This window comes from Thalassophryne amazonica, chromosome 15 (assembly GCF_902500255.1).
Source record: "Thalassophryne amazonica chromosome 15, fThaAma1.1, whole genome shotgun sequence".
Lineage (NCBI taxonomy): Eukaryota > Metazoa > Chordata > Actinopteri > Batrachoidiformes > Batrachoididae > Thalassophryne > Thalassophryne amazonica.
The window spans coordinates 56903221-56920381 of NC_047117.1; the positions used below are offsets into that span (position 1 = coordinate 56903221).

The window sequence follows — 17161 nt, forward strand, 5'->3', positions numbered from 1 at the left end:
GTCAATCGACTCCAGAGGGTTAAATTATTTTCATGATTACACATTTCTTAATACAGTTCAGGTTATATGATCTGTTGATTTTCCTGTCCATTCATAACTAGGAGTGTGGAGTACATTTGATTTTTTCTCTTTCCCTTTTGGTGACAGCCAATCACAGCTCTTAGAAGACTGCATCATACCGAGCAACAGGGTCAACCCCGTCTCCTCACAGAGATAAAAGTTTCTGTCCCCTCCTTGCACAGAGTTGCTCTCAGAAACTTCGTGGATCACTCTTAAGCTAACATTCCTTGCTAGGAATCTTTAGGCTAAGTTGGGAACTCTCTGAGTGGGCTCTGAGACAGTTTGTCAATATGGCCAAGGTGGTCTATGGCGCAATTACGTTTTACTGCATCATGATAGCAATGCCCAACACTGTGCCTGACCACACACCACTTTAGCATCAACATGCCCAAGTTTACTATTTAAATAACATGGGCACTAGTTGCAAAAATAACTGTCTGTTGGAAACCTGCAATTACACCTGTGATGCGCTGTGCACTGCTTTAAGCAGGGTGTGAAATAACGCCCACAGTGTCTAAAGCTGCATGATTCTGTAGACCAGAAAGGGGATGATTGCTTTAACTCATTGTACAGCTTGGCACCTGCCTGATACTAAGGTCCTGATATCACACATTATGGAAGAGTTCTCTGGAGCAGATACCTTCATTCTGTTCAGGAAAATGATAGCTGTTTTACAGAGATGAGCTGCAAGACACCAAAGAGCAACAGGTAAACTAAAGTATTATAAAGTATGTACAGAAAGTGATTTGAAATTTGTGCCAGAGACTGACTGGGACAAATTACATTTTTATGTTTCACTATTGCTCACGCTGCATTACATAATATGTTTTCGAGTACTGCATTCACTTTGTCCACATTTGTAACCATTTTCTGAATGCTTACAGATATTAATGATAACAGTAACATGGCAGTGTAGCCAAAAATAACTGAAGTGTGACACAATCCTAGGCAAAAGAACATGAATAACACATTTAAAAATGTAATACATTTTACACTTGGATAAATAATCTTGTTAAGTAGTTAATGGCCTTACAGTCTGTTCACATCCACACTGCAGCCAATGCTTTTGCTTCTTTTGCAGTCGATACAGTATTACGGTATCGCCATGTTTGATGTTATCAGAAACCTTCAAGAAGGTCTGCACTGCCCTCTAGTGGATGTTTTCCTTAGAACCTGTGTCATCATAAAGGACATATGGAAGCATGTGAGCAGTGTTGTTATACTTATTAAAAGACACAAACAGGTTTACATATGTAAATGTAGCAAAATGGGCCTGATGTTGACTGTCACCTCAGTTATTCCCACAATTAATGCAACCAGAAAATGTTGTTAAAGTCAGGTAAAGAAGATGGAGAGCCAGGATGTCAATTTTGCAACTGGAAACATTTTTATCACCTTCTGAAGACACAAAATGTAGTCTTTGTCATCCACCATTAAATGTTGCTATAGCAATCAGATGCTAACATGCTGACAATACATAAAAGACAATGTAATCAACATTGATTTTGATATGTGTTAAAACACATTTATGGGTGTGCAATGACAACATATTTTACTAGTTCATGTTGTTCCATCTAGTTGCTCCTTTCTTCATTGCTGATTAATATGTTGTTTTATATTTTATGGAATTACAGAGATGAATTTGTATTTTTGCACCTTCATTAATATAAAATACATGGCTTTCTGATCTATTTTAAGAAACTATTTTAAGAAATGCAAATCTTTTAACCAATGCCTGTGTTTTTAAATCTTTAAACTTTTTAAAATTTATATATTGGTACTGTGACAGAAATTATTGTGTTTTAACTTCTTAATTGCTTGTATTTAATATATTTTAAATTGTCATCTTGTCAGCGGCTAAAGAAAGACAGATGAGTTGTTGACATAATTCTTCTTTTGGTGCCATATGGGGTATAAGATATTCATATGCCGAGGATTTTCAGAGTTAGCCATTCTGCCTGTAATGGGAAAGTCTATGAATTTTCCATGATTACTTTCATGATTAACTTAGAACAATTTCAAAGTAAAAATTTGATTTCTTCCTGATAGTGGAACCAGGAAAGATGGACAGTTTCCTCATCTAATCATAATCCTGACTTACTGACAAAGGTCAGTGTGAATTCATTCCGTTTTCCCTCCAAGTTGTTGTCTGAGTGAGAAGCTGTACAAATTTATCGATTTGCGGTGGAAGTGTGGAACATGTTGAGAGATTCATTTAAACTCAACAGATCGAGAGATGTCTGGGAAGCGCGTACAGAGTCATGAGATCCTTGGACAGAGATTTTTGAGAAGTCTTTAGGGACTTGGTGCTTCCAGTCACGCAACTAGGTCTCATCGGAGGATGCTTACCTCTGAAACGACTTTGTGTGAAACAGTTAAATAGGGAGAATCAAATGAGGTGTACTACTTCTTGTGAGGAAACTTCAGCTGTAATATTTTGGCAATTTGGCACACATCTCTACGCATGATCTAGCAGGCAGGTGCCTCAGTACTGCGAAGCCAGCAACAGGATAAGGCCAAGGAGATGGTAAACGGACTGCATTTATACAGCGCTTTTCCATCTCAGTAATGTCCATTCACTCACTCACACACACACACACACACACACACACACACACACACACACACACACACACACACACACACACACACACACACACACACACACACACACACACACACACACCACACACACACACACACCGATGTCAGGGTGCTGGCATGCAAGGTGCTCACTACACACTGGGAGCAAATTTGGGGATTAAGGACCTTTTCTAAGGGCCCTTAGTGATTTTTCAGCCAGACAGGGGTTTGAACAGAAGATCCTCTGGTCTCAAGCCCAACGTTTAACCACTAGACTATCACCTATCGCATGTACATATACAACCCCTGGCAATAATTATGGAATCACCGGCCTCGGAGGATGTTCATGTCAGTTTGAAAAAAAAGCAGATCACAGACATGACACAAAACTAAAGTCATTTCAAATGGCAACTTTCTGGCTTTAAGAAACACTATAAGAAATCAGGAAAAATAATTGTAGCAGTCAGTAACGGTTACTGTTTTAGACCAAGCAGAGGGAAAAAAATATGGAATCACTCAATTCTGAGGAATAAATTATGGAATCACCCTGTAAATTTTCATCCCCAAAACTAACACCTGCATCAAATCAGATCTGCTCCTTAGTCTGCATCTTAAAAGGAGTGATCACACCTTGGAGAGCTGTTGCACCAAGTGGACTGACATGAATCATGGCTCCAACACGAGAGATGTCAATTGAAACGAAGGAGAGGATTATCAAACTCTTAAAAGAGGGTAAATCATCACGCAATTTTGCAAAAGATGTTGGTTGTTCACAGTCAGTTGTGTCTAAACTCTGGATCAAATAAAAAAAACATGGGAAGGTTGTTAAAGGCAAACATACTGGTAGACCAAGGAAGACATCAAAGCGTCAAGACAGAAAACTTAAAGCAATATGTCTCAAAAATCGAAAATGCACAACAAAACAAATGAGGAACGAATGGGAGGAAACTGGAGTCAACATCTGTGACCGAACTGTAAGAAATCACCAAAACGAAATGGAATTTACATACAGAAAAGCTAAACGAAAGCCATCATTAACACCTAAACAGAAATAAACAAGGTTACAATGGGCTAAGGAAAAGCAATTGTGGACTGTGGATGACTGGATGAAAGTCATATTCAGTGATGAATCTTGAATCTGGATTGGGCAAGGTGATGATGCTGGAACTTTTGTTTGGTGCCATTCCAATGAGATTTATAAAGATGACTGCCTGAAGAGAACATGTAAATTTCCACAGTCATTGATGATATGGGGCTGCATGTCAGGTAAAGGCACTGGGGAGATGGCTGTCATTACATCATCAATAAATGCACAAGTTTACATTGATATTTTGGACACTTTTCTTATCCCATCAATTGAAAGGATGTTTGGGGATGATGAAATCATTTTTCAAGATGATAATGCATCTTGCCATAGAGCAAAAACTGTGAAAACATTCCTTGCAAAAAGACACATAGGGTCAATTGTCATGGCCTGCAAATAGTCCAGATCTTAATCCAAGTGAAAATCTTTGGTGGAAGTTGAAGAAAATGGTCCATGACAAGGCTCCAACCTGCAAAGCTGATCTGGCAACAGCAATCAGAGAAAGTTGGAGCCAGATTGATGAAGAGTACTGTTTGTCACTCATTAAGTCCATGCCTCAGAGACTGCAAGCTGTTATAAAAGCCAGAGGTGGTGCAACAAAATACTAGTGATGTGTTGGAGCATTCTTTTGTTTTTCATGATTCCATAATTTATTCCTCAGAATTGAGTGATTCCATATTTTTTCCCTCTGCTTGGTCTAAAAAAGTAATCGTTACTGACTGCCACAGTTTTTTTTTCCTGATTTCTTATAGTGTTTCTTAAAGCCAGAAAGTTGCCATTTGAAATGACTTTAATTTTGTGTCATGTCTGTGATCTGCTTTTTTCTACAAAATTAAACAACTGAATGAACATCCTCCAAGGCCGGGGATTCCATAATTTTTGCCAGGGGTTGTAATACGACAGATGGCTAATTGTGGGAGTTGGGAATGGACCAGTTGTGTGCGGGAGTGGTTCTGACGTATGTTGGATGTGACATCATATGGCGTCAGCATATGCTCCCCAACTTGACGGTTGTGTGTGTGTGTTGTATTTTATAAATAGGTTTCTTTGAATTATCACCAGAATCCTGGGCTCTTTTCAATAGCAATTTTTAACAAACAAATACATCAATTATTTTATTACAAGTAATAATCTCGTGGGTTGGATTTTAGACTTTTTAACAAACAGAACACAGAAAGTTAGAGTGAACGGGATTTTATCAAACACAGTGTGTTCTTCTACTGGCTCGCCACAAGGGTGTGTGCTCTCACCTCTGTTATTTATTCTCTATACCAGTATGTGTCAGAGCACTTTTAAAAACAGGTTCATTTTAAAATACGCGGATGATACAGTGATTGTCAGTATGCTGCGGGATAATGAGAGTAGCCACGGTCCTGTAGTTGACCATTTTGTTAAATGGTGTGAGGACTCATATCTTCAGATTAATATATCTAAAACTAAAGATATGGTCATTGATTTTAGGAAGAATGGTAGCACACCTGGCAACACAACAATGAATGGTCAACCAGTTGGAATTGTGAAAACTTATAAATACCTTGGGACTATTATTGATGATTCACTGAAGTTTGAGGCAAACTGTGAGGCGGTGTGTAGGAAGGGACATCAGCGCTTGTTCTGTCTCAGGAAACTGTCGTATTTTCACATTGGCCAAACCATGTTAACACTATTTTATCGTGCTTTTATTGAATCTGTTTTAGCTTTTTCTTTGGTGGTATGGTTTGGCAGTTTGACATTGAAGGATAGGAATAGACTGAGTCAGATCATTAAATGGTCCAGTCGGTTGATTGGTGAATCGCAGCTGAGTTTAGAGTCCCTGTACACTAAACAATTACAGCGGATAACCAACTGCATTATAGTTGATGACTCCCACCCCCTGGCTAATGAATTTCAGCTTCTACCTTCTGGCCGTAGGTTTAGAGTCCCAAGGTGTAGAACAAAACGCTACAGGAGTAGTTTTGTCCCAGCAGCAATTGTGCAACTGAACACATCTTAGTAGGTTTGCATATGGTTATATTTAGATATTTATATACTTATTATTTATTTGCCCTTGCACACTAGTTTTAAAGCTGACCATCTTTTTAGTGGTTTTAAGGTTGTGAGTCCTTGGTGGTGTTTGTTAACCTGTTTTGTGTATGTTCTTTGTTAGTATTTTTAGTGTTTTTTATTGTTGTTGTGTTGACTAACATGGACGCCTTTTTTCTGTTTGCTGCAAGCCAAATCTACCTACGGGTACAAATAAAGTTACCTGAACCTTCTTCATTATTAGCCTTTGATGCTGGCTTTTCCTTATTCATATCAGTAGTGGCCTTACTGTCCCTACTTTGTTTTTTTTTGGGGGGGGTGTTACCAACCTATAGTGCCACTAACCCCATGTCATGGCGTGGCATCTGTCATAGTCGTATGCGTCTTTTTTGCTATATCTCAAAAACTGATAACTTTTTTTGTAATCTGGCAAGGGTGTAATATGGGTCCTTGGCATTGTTCCCATCTAAAAATCATATTGGTAGATTCGTTTGTTGGAAATGGCAGCCATTTATATGCCAAAAGTAGCCATTTTAAGCATTTAAACCTAATTTTCTGAAAAACTGTGTGATAACTTTTTTCTAATTTGCTAAGGGAGTAATATGGGTGGTTGACATATTTCACATCAAAATGTTATAGCCATAGATTTGTTCGTTTGGAAATAGCAGCCATTTTAATGCCAAAAACAGCCCATTTGGGTATTTGGACCCAATTTTTTCAAAAACTGTCCAATGACTTTTTTTATTTGATCTTACAAGGGCACAATATTGGTCACTGACATGGTTCCCTTACAAAAAATTATTTGTGTAGATTTGTTCATTTGGAAATGGCGGCCAGTTTTATGCCGAAAATAGCCATTTTGAGCATCATAGGGCAGTTTTCTCAAACACTATCAAATAACTTTTCTCTTAAATTGACATGACCATACCACGACATTGTTCCTGTCCATAGACGAAATGTGTGGAATATTTTGTGTCAAGTTTTCACTGGTAACCTACAAGAGCGTTTTCACTGAACAGAAGCCTTTTCGCATTTTTAGAAATTCTCTCACTGAACGTATTCCCCCCAGTGTGTCCAATGACTTTGTTATACACAATCGTATGTGTGAGATATTCAACCCAGTCTCATGGCATGTCGTGATTCAGCAGCACAAAATTTACATTAATAGGTCTGCTGTGTCAGTTTGTCAATAATAATGTCAATTCCACTTGCCAAGTTTCTGTTTGATTTTGCCAAAATGATACAGTGGGGAGATTAACATTTTATCATCATTTTATTAAAAGCATTTTTAGAATCTGAAGGTAAGATATTTTCTAACTTTTGCATGTGCTTTGTTGCTCATACCTCCTGCAAGATTTCTTGGAGCAAAGTCACTGTATTAGCCATGGAATACTACATAAATAATGAATGTTTATGAATGTAATGGTAAGAATATTTCATGAGGTGAAACAAGGTGGAGCTGAGTTGAATGGAATAGCATTTGCATCTTTTACCGAAAGATGCAAATGCCTCCAGATGGCTCAGGGCGTACTGCATTAGTTTTGTGTGTGTGTGTGTCAGAAGAATGAGCAGCATCAATAAGCTCCCTGTTGGGAAAAGTGTAGTGACACGGACCCACAACAGGGGGGCGTAAATGAACAGACAATGGATCAGCCGAAATACAACAATTTTATGTTGTGAATGTGCACAACGGAAAGAACAGACAAATGCAATTTAGAACAATAGTCAATAATACAAGGTGACTTGTGGGCAGGCTCGAGGATAGAAGACGTCTGTCCAGAGAAGAGCCGGGTCCCACACGATTTCCACTGCCCACGGATCTGGAACACACTGGAGCCGCCAAGTCCTGAATTCTCAGGTGGCCACCGTCTCCAGCTGTCAGATCGGTACTGCTGGCAGGAAGCAAAAACAGTTTATGGTGGGTGTGTGCACACCCAGCAAAACAATCAGCAATCAGTTCTTATCCACTTGGAGGGAACACCTCCACCTCCAACTCAGGAACAATTTAACGGCAGAGCCTGAACCACTACTTATCGTATGTGGAGCGAGGAGTGAAGGTCGTCACTCCTCCACCGTCCACAAAACCCAGCTCCCAGCTGCAAACAGAGGTACAGGAACTCCTGCAAATAGTTCAGAAAAGGATTACGTGCAATCGGCACAACAGCGGCTGAGAATTTTACCTTTCAGGTAGACTGATATCTCCGCAGGGAGGTGGAGTTGCTGCCCGGCTTTTATGGAGATGGTGATGATGAGGAACAGCTGTCAGGTGGTGATGAGGGACAGCTGTCATTTCCAGCTGCTCCCGTGAGGCGGCGGCGCCCTCTCGTGCCTGAAGCCCACCCTTCAGGCAGGACGCCCTCTGGTGGTGGGCCAGCAGTACCTCCTCTTCAGCGGCCCACACAACAGGACCCCCCCTCAACGGGCGCCCGACCAGGTTTGTCGAGATGACGGCGGTAGAAATCGGCCAGGAGGGCCGAGTCCAGGATGAAGCTCCTCTTCACCCAGGAGCGCTCTTCGGGTCCATAACCCTCCCAGTCCACCAGATACTGAAACCCCCGGCCCTTTCGACGGACGTCCAGGAGCCTGCGCACGGTCCAGGCAGGCTCTCCATCTATGATCCAGGCAGGAGGCGGCGCCGGTCCGGGGGTGCAGAGTGTTGATGTGCGGTAGGGTTTGATGCGGGAAACATGGCACACAGGATGAATCCGCAGTGAAGCTGGTAGCTTCAGCTTCACTGCAGCCGGACTGAGGACTTTGAGTATGGAGAATGGTCCAATGAATCAGTCCTTCAGTTTCTGGGATTCCACTTGAAGGGGGATGTCCTTGGTAGATAGCCAAACATCCTGCCCAGGCTGGTATGCAGGGGCCGGGGAACGCCGGCGGTCTGCATGGGCCTTGGCCCTCGTCCGGGCTTTCAGCAGGGAAGAGCGGGCGGTGCGCCACACCCGACGGCACCTCCTTAGGTCGGCCTGGACCGAGGGCACCCCGACCTCCCCCTCCATGAGTGGAAACAATGAGGGCTGGTACCCCAAACATACCTCAAACGGGGAGAGGCCGGTGGCAGATGAAACTTGGCTATTGTGAGTGTACTCGATCCAGGCCAGATGGTCACTCCAGGCCGTCGGGTGCGCGGAGGTCACGCAGCAGAGGGCCTGCTCCAAATCCTGATTCACCCGCTCTGCCTGTCCGTTCGTCTGGGGATGGTACCCGGATGAGAGGCTTGCGGTGGCCCCCAGCTCCCTACAGAAACTCCCCCAGACTTGCGAGGAGAACTGGGGACCACGGTCTGAGACGATGTTGGCTGGAATCCCATGCAGACGCACGACATGGTGGACCAGGAGGTCTGCAGTCTCCTGGGCCGTCGGGAGCTTCGGGAGGGCCACAAAGTCGGCCGCCTTGGAGAACCAGTCCACTATCATGAGAATGGTGGTCATGCCCTGGGACGGCGGGAGGCCCGTGACAAAGTCCAGCCCGATGTGGGACCAGGGGCAATGAGGCACAGGTAATGGTTGGAGGAGTCCTTGTGCTCTTTGATGGTCTGCCTTGCCCCTGGCACAGGAGGTACAGGCCTGGACGTGCTCCCGGACGTTGGCTTCCATGGACGCCCACCAGAAGCACTGCCGAACCACTGCCACGGTTCTTCGCACCCCTGGGTGGCAGGAGAGCTTGGAACCGTGACAGAAGTCCAGGACTGCAGCTCTGGCTTCTGGTGGGACGTAAAGTCTGTTCTTAGGGCCAGTTCCTGGGTCCAGATTCCGTGCCAGAGCCTCCCGGATGGTCTTTTCCACATCCCAGGTGAGGGTGGCCACGATAGTGGACACAGGGATGATAGGATCTGGTGGATCTGACAGCTCGGTTTTGACTTCCTCTTCGTGGACCCGGGACAGGGCGTCAGATCGTTGATTCTTGGTCCCGGGGTGGTAGGTGATCTGGAAGTCAAAACGCCCGAAGAACAGTGACCAGCGGGCTTGCCTGGGGTTCAGACGCTTGGCGGTCCGGATGTATTCCAGGTTCAGATGGTCCGTGAAAACCGTGAATGGCACCGCAGCTCCCTCCAACAAGTGTCTTCACTCCTCGAGAGCCTCTTTCACCGCTAGGAGTTCCTGATTGCCGACGTCATAGTTCCTCTCTGCCGGTGTCAACCTGTGGGAAAAATAGGTACAAGGGTGGAGGACCTTATCGGACTCCCTGCTCTGGGACAGCACGGCTCCTATCCCTGAGTCAGAGGCATCCACTTCAACAATAAACTGGCGACTAGGATCGGGCTGCACCAGAACTGGTGCAGTTGAGAACCGGCGTTTCAACTCCCTAAACGCGGCATTGCACCGATCCGACCAGGTGAAGGGGACCTTAGAGGAGGTAAGGGCCGTCAGGGGGCTAACTACCTGGCTGTAACCCTTGATGAATCTCCGGTAGAAATTAGCGAAGCCGAGGAACTGCTGCAATTTCCTACAGCTCGTCGATTTGGGCCAATCTCTCACCGCCGCAACCTTGGCCGGATCAGGGGCGACGGAGTTGGAGGAGATTATGAACCCCAAGAAGGACAAAGAAGTGCGGTGGAACTCGCACTTCTCGCCCTTCACAAACAGCCGGTTCTCCAACAACCGCTGCAGGACCTGACGTACATGCTTGAAATGGGTCTCAGGATCAGCGGAGAAGATGAGGATGTCGTCCAGATATACGAAGACGAACCGATGCAGGAAGTCCCGCAAGACGTCATTAACCAAGGCTTGGAACGTTGCGGGCGCATTGGTGAGACCGAACGGCATGACCAGGTACTCAAAGTGACCTAAAGGGGTGTTAAATGCCGTCTTCCACTGGTCTCCCTTCCGGATCCGAACCAGGTGATACGCATTCCTAAGATCCAATTTAGTTAATATTTGGGCTCCATGCAAGGGCGTGAACACCGAATCCAACAGAGGTAACGGGTATCGGTTGCGAACCGTGATTTCGTTCAGCCCTCTGTAATCGATGCATGGACAGAGTCCGCCGTCTTTCTTGCCCACAAAAAAGAAACCTGCACCCATCTGGGAGGTGGAGTTCCGGATCAACCCGGCTGCTAAGGAGTCCCGGATATAGGTCTCCATTGATTCGCGCTCTGGACGTGAGAGGTTGTACAGCCTGCTGGACGGGTACTCAACGCCCGGGATCAAATCAATGGCGCAATCGTACGGCCGGTGCGGGGGGAGAGTGAGTGCCAGATCTTTGCTGAAGACGTCAGCAAGATCGTGGTACTCCTCAGGTACCGTCGTCAGATTGGGGGGGACTTTGACCTCCTCATTATCTGTCACACCGGGTGGAACCGAGGATCCTAAACATTCCCGGTGGCAGGTTTCGCTCCACTGCGTCACAACCCCAGACGGCCAATCTATCTGGGGATTGTGCTTCACCATCCATGGGAAACCCAAAATCACTCAGGAGGTAGAAGGTGTTACAAAAAACACGATCTCCTCCCTGTGATTCCCAGACACAACCAATGTCACGGGCTGTATCTGGTGTGTGATTAATGGGAGAAGGGTGCCATCTAGTGCCCGTACCTTCAATGGTGAAGGTAGAGCCACTAGAGGGAGCCCCACCTCCCTTGCCCATCTGCTATCCAGCAGATTCCCTTCCGACCCCGTGTCCACCAGTGCTGGGGCGTGAAGGGTTAGATCCCCATTCAGGATCGTCACTGGGATGCGTGCGGATCTACGGGATCTCCCCGCGTGAATGTTATGGCCCACCCTTAGCCCAGTCTCTAGGGGCGGGCGTTGGAGTTTAACAGTTCCTTTGTAGGTGCTCACATGAGCCACAGAAAAAAACATTCTCCGCAGGCCAGCCTCCGTTGTCTGTCATTAGATTTTACTTTGGCCCTGCTCGTGTCCATAGCTTCGTCAGCAGGGGGAGCTGTTGCCACACGGAGCTCTCCGGCTGTGGAGCGTGAGGACGGCGGCACCCTTTCGGACCCGGAAGGAAGACGGCTCGCGCCCGGCCACACCCTTCGCCCCGCTCCCGACGATGTTCCTCTAAGCGGTTGTCCAACCGTATAACCAGGTCGACAAGCCCGTCAAAATCCCGCGGCTCATCCTTAGCCAGTAGATGCTCCTTCAGGACCGGAGACAGTCCGTTTATGAAGGCGGCGCGGAGTGCAACAGTATTCCAGCCGGACCTCGCAGCCGCGATGCGGAAGTCGACTGCATACTCGGCTGCACTCCGACGCCTGTCTCATTGACAGCAGCACAGTCGAAGCGGTCTCGCCTCTATTGGGATGATCAAACACTTGTTTAAACTCCCTCACAAACCCAGTATATGTGGTGAGGAGCCGTGAATTTTGCTCCCAGAGCGCCGTAGCCCAGGCGCGTGCCTCTCCTCGAAGCAGATTTATCACATAAGCTACCCGGCTAGCATCTGATGCGTACATAACAGGACGCTGTGAAAAGACGAGCGAACACTGCATCAAGAAGTCTGCGCACGTCTCAACACAACCTCCGTACGGTTCCAGAGGGCTTATGTATGCTTCAGGGGAAGGGGGGGGGTTCGTTGAATCACCACTGGAATGTCTGTATTCGGTGCCTGAACAGCAGGAGGAGGTGCTGCAGCAGCGCCCTGTGTGCGCGCTTCCACCTGGGCGGTGAGAGCCTCCATCCTCCGATTGAGAATAACATTCTGCTCGGTCACCAAGTCCAACCGAGCAGTGAAGGCGGTTAAGATTTGCTGCAGCTCACCTAACACGCCTCCTGCCGGCGCCTGTACACCCTGCGTTGCCATTGGTGGTTCACTCGATGGTTGACGCCCCTCGGGATCCATGATGTTGGCCGAGATATCCTGTTGGGAAAAGTGTAGTGACACGGACCCACAACAGGGGGGTGTAAATGAACGGACAATGGATCAGCCGAAATACAACAATTTAATGTTGTGAATGTGCCCAACGGAAAGGACAGACAAATGCAATTTAGAACAATAGTCAATAATACGAGGTGACGTGTGGGCAGGCTTGAAGATAGAAGACGTCTGTCCAGAGAAGAGCCGGGTCCCACACGATTTCCACTGCCCACGGATCTGGAACACACCGGAGCCACCAAGTCCTGAATTCCCAGGTGGCCACCGTCTCCAGCTGTCAGATCGGTACTGCTGGCAGGAAGCAAAAACAGTTTATGGTGGGTGTGTGCACACCCAGCAAAACAATCAGCAATCAGTTCTTATCCACTTGGAGAGAACACCTCCACCTCCAACTCAGGAACAATTTAACGGCAGAGCCTGAACCACTACTTATCGTATGTGGAGCGAGGAGTGAAGGTCGTCACTCCTCCACCGTCCACAAAACCCAGCTCCCAGCTGCAAATAGAGGTACAGGAACTCCTGCAAATAGTTCAGAAAAGGATTACGTGCAATCGGCACAACAGCAGCTGAGAATTTTACCTTTCAGGTAGACTGATATCTCCGCAGGGAGGTGGAGTTGCTGCCCAGCTTTTATGGAGATGGTGATGATGAGGAACAGCTGTCAGGTGGTGATGAGGGACAGCTGTCATTTCCAGCTGCTCCCGTGAGGCGGCGGCGCAGTCTCATGCCTGAAGCCCACCCTTCAGGCAGGACGCCCTCTGGTGGTGGGCCAGCAGTACCTCCTCTTCAGCGGCCCACACAACACTCCCCCCATATTTGTTTTTATGCTAAGTGCCATCACCGCTACTGTGAGTGCACCTGTGCTACTGTGAGTGTGGTCACGGCATGTAATAGCACAAACCATAGTACAAAAATTGCACGCTAAACAGCACCAAAATTGCATGGTAAATGGAACATAATGACAAATGGTACAAATAATCCATGCCATGTGACATACAAACCACCAATAAAATGACAAGGATCAATTCAGGTCTTATATAAACCCAAATAAATACTTTAACAGCAATAAAATTTGTTGTAATTTTGTGATATACCACAGAAAGGGACTTTATAATACAAGTTTAAAACTGGCATATGTTAAAAGGAGGTGCATAAATCAAAACTGGAATACAGCAAGGCATACAGAACAATATCTGAAAAATACTACGAATGGGGGGGGGGGGGGGGGGTGTGTGCTTATATCAGTTTCAGGACCACAAAGCCCTGTACTAATATAATGCTGCTCTGACTCGCTGCCCTTGCCACCCATCGCCAGCCTGTAACACCATCAGCAGACATTTACAGTTTCAGGCATGGTGACCTTCATGCTCTTGACCAGAATATTAAATCTACTGTTGTTGCATTAATTTATTACACTTTGTGTTTTGCTGCTTTCATGAGGCTGATAAATTACCTAAACTGCTCCCTCCCTGTGTCAGCCATCGAGTGATGGAAACAGACAAGCGTGACCTGTTCCTGAAATCTCCTGCTCTTGTTCTGTTTTTTTTTCTTCACTGTATTGTATGAAAGCCTGTGGCTAACTGCTCCCATGATTTACTCCAGTACACATAGTACACCTGGTGTACTTGCTGTGCACATGACATGGTGGGAGAAAGAGACGCTGTCTTCATCAATCTTTACATGCAGTTAAAGAATGGTCTGGCTATTTTATCTCAAATAAAATCACTGAAGTGTGATATCTGTCCGGTTGAGTGCATTTTACTTATTTATTTTTTGGTATGGGTATTTGTTTGTGCATGACCATAATGTGCAAGTACACTGCCGCAGACATTTCTATCGCATTTGGCCTAATACTGCCTGACAGTTCTGGATCAGAGTGCCCACCATTCAAAGCTACTCTGTTCAGTCCATGTACACACACACACACACAGTGCCGACCTCTGCTCTGGCAACCCTCGTCTTCCGACAAATGAAAAGCCAGAGCAGCTGCAGCACACACACCACCACCACCATTTTGGCTGAAGCTTTTGTAGGACACCACATGAATTTCTGCTACCCTGTTGTTACTCCATCCCTCTGAGGAAAGCATTTGCTGCAGAGCTGGTACAGCGTGCAGCAGTCCATGCCACAGCGGGCTGTTTTCAAAGTGTTTCTGATGACTACATGTGCCTGATTTGTTTCACTCGCTGATCGCGCTACAGTAATGAGCAGCTTTGGGGTTTGTGTGAACATTCTACACTCCAAGGAACACATGAATTTTCATGTGTCATCAACACATGAGGTGTGCAACATGTGGAGTACCTTGCCGTAGAAGGCAATGCGACAAGCAGGTGTTAGAAGCAACAGGTGTTAGAAGCAAAAAAAAAATGAGGTGGGCTTCATAGATAATTGGCAAAGCTTCTGGGGAAAACCTGGTCTTGTTAGGAGAGACGGCATCCATCCCACTTTGGATGGAGCAGCTCTCATTTCTAGAAATCTGGCCAATTTTCTTAAATCCTCCAAACCGTGACTATCCAGGGTTGGGACCAGGAAGCAGAGTTGTAGTCTTACACACCTCTCTGCAGCATCTCTCCCCCTGCCATCCCCTCATTACCCCATCCCCATAGAGACGGTGCCTGCTCCCAGACTACCAATAACCAGCAAAAATCTATTTAAGCATAAAAATTCAAAAAGAAAAAATAATATAGCACCTTCAACTGCACCACAGACTAAAACAGTTAAATGTGGTCTATTAAACATTAGGTCTCTCTCTTCTAAGTCCCTGTTGGTAAATGATATAATAATTGATCAACATATTGATTTATTCTGCCTTACAGAAACCTGGTTACAGCAGGATGAATATGTTAGTTTAAATGAGTCAACACCCCCGAGTCACACTAACTGTCAGAATGCTCGTAGCACGGGCCGGGGCGGAGGATTAGCAGCAATCTTCCATTCCAGCTTATTAATTAATCAAAAACCCAGACAGAGCTTTAATTCATTTGAAAGCTTGACTCTTAGTCTTGTCCATCCAAATTGGAAGTCCCAAAAACCAGTTTTATTTGTTATTATCTATCGTCCACCTGGTCGTTACTGTGAGTTTCTCTGTGAATTTTCAGACCTTTTGTCTGACTTAGTGCTTAGCTCAGATAAGATCATTATAGTGGGCGATTTTAACATCCACACAGATGCTGAGAATGACAGCCTCAACACTGCATTTAATCTATTATTAGACTCTATTGGCTTTGCTCAAAAAGTAAATGAGTCCACCCACCACTTTAATCATATCTTAGATCTTGTTCTGACTTATGGTATGGAAATAGAAGACTTAACAGTATTCCCTGAAAACTCCCTTCTGTCTGATCATTTCTTAATAACATTTACATTTACTCTGATGGACTACCCAGCAGTGGGGAATACGTTTCATTACACTAGAAGTCTTTCAGAAAGCGCTGTAACTAGGTTTAAGGATATGATTCCTTCTTTATGTTCTCTAATGCCATATACCAACACAGTGCAGAGTAGCTACCTAAACTCTGTAAGTGAGATAGAGTATCTCGTCAATAGTTTTACATCCTCATTGAAGACAACTTTGGATGCTGTAGCTCCTCTAAAAAAGAGAGCTTTAAATCAGAAGTGCCTGACTCCGTGGTATAACTCACAAACTCGTAGCTTAAAGCAGATAACCCGTAAGTTGGAGAGGAAATGGCGTCTCACTAATTTAGAAGATCTTCACTTAGCCTGGAAAGAGTCTGTTGCTCTATAAAAAAAGCCCTCCGTAAAGCTAGGACATCTTTCTACTCATCACTAATTGAAGAAAATAAGAACAACCCCAGGTTTCTTTTCAGCACTGTAGCCAGGCTGACAAAGAGTCAGAGCTCTATTGAGCTGAGTATTCCATTAACTTTAACTAGTAATGACTTCATGACTTTCTTTGCTAACAAAATTTTAACTATTAGAGAAAAAATTACTCATAACCATCCCAAAGACGTATCGTTATCTTTGGCTGCTTTCAGTGATGCCGGTATTTGGTTAGACTCTTTCTCTCCGATTGTTCTGTCTGAGTTATTTTCATTAGTTACTTCATCCAAACCATCAACATGTTTATTAGACCCCATTCCTACCAGGCTGCTCAAGGAAGCCCTACCATTATTTAATGCTTCGATCTTAAATATGATCAATCTATCTTTGTTAGTTGGCTATGTACCACAGGCTTTTAAGGTGGCAGTAATTAAACCATTACTTAAAAAGCCATCACTTGACCCAGCTATCTTAGCTAATTATAGGCCAATCTCCAACCTTCCTTTTCTCTCAAAAATTCTTGAAAGGGTAGTTGTAAAACAGCTAACTGATCATCTGCAGAGGAATGGTCTATTTGAAGAGTTTCAGTCAGGTTTTAGAATTCATCATAGTACAGAAACAGCATTAGTGAAGGTTACAAATGATCTTTTTTTTTTTTTTTTTTTTTTTTTATATTTATTTCATTCATTTAAAAGAAAAAACAGAAAAGCAAAAAACAAAAGCACCACAATACCAGAATGAAAAGGAGCAGAAAGAAGAACAAGTCTTATGATTTCTGCCCCTTTTAACAATACAATCTTTCAATATACAGCA

At 44.9% G+C, this 17161-nt stretch overlaps 1 protein-coding gene and 1 long non-coding RNA gene across 4 annotated transcripts in view; one reads left to right on the forward strand and one right to left on the reverse strand.

The window, feature by feature from the left end:
* The window catches only part of prkcaa (protein kinase C, alpha, a), a 488890-nt gene that overhangs the window by 49209 nt on the left and 422520 nt on the right, over positions 1–17161 (reverse strand). The window lies entirely within an intron of this gene.
* Positions 190–15968, forward strand: LOC117525930. The gene is made up of 3 exons (XR_004565170.1): positions 190–325; positions 6918–6924; positions 15958–15968. It is a non-coding gene; the product is annotated as an uncharacterized LOC117525930 (long non-coding RNA).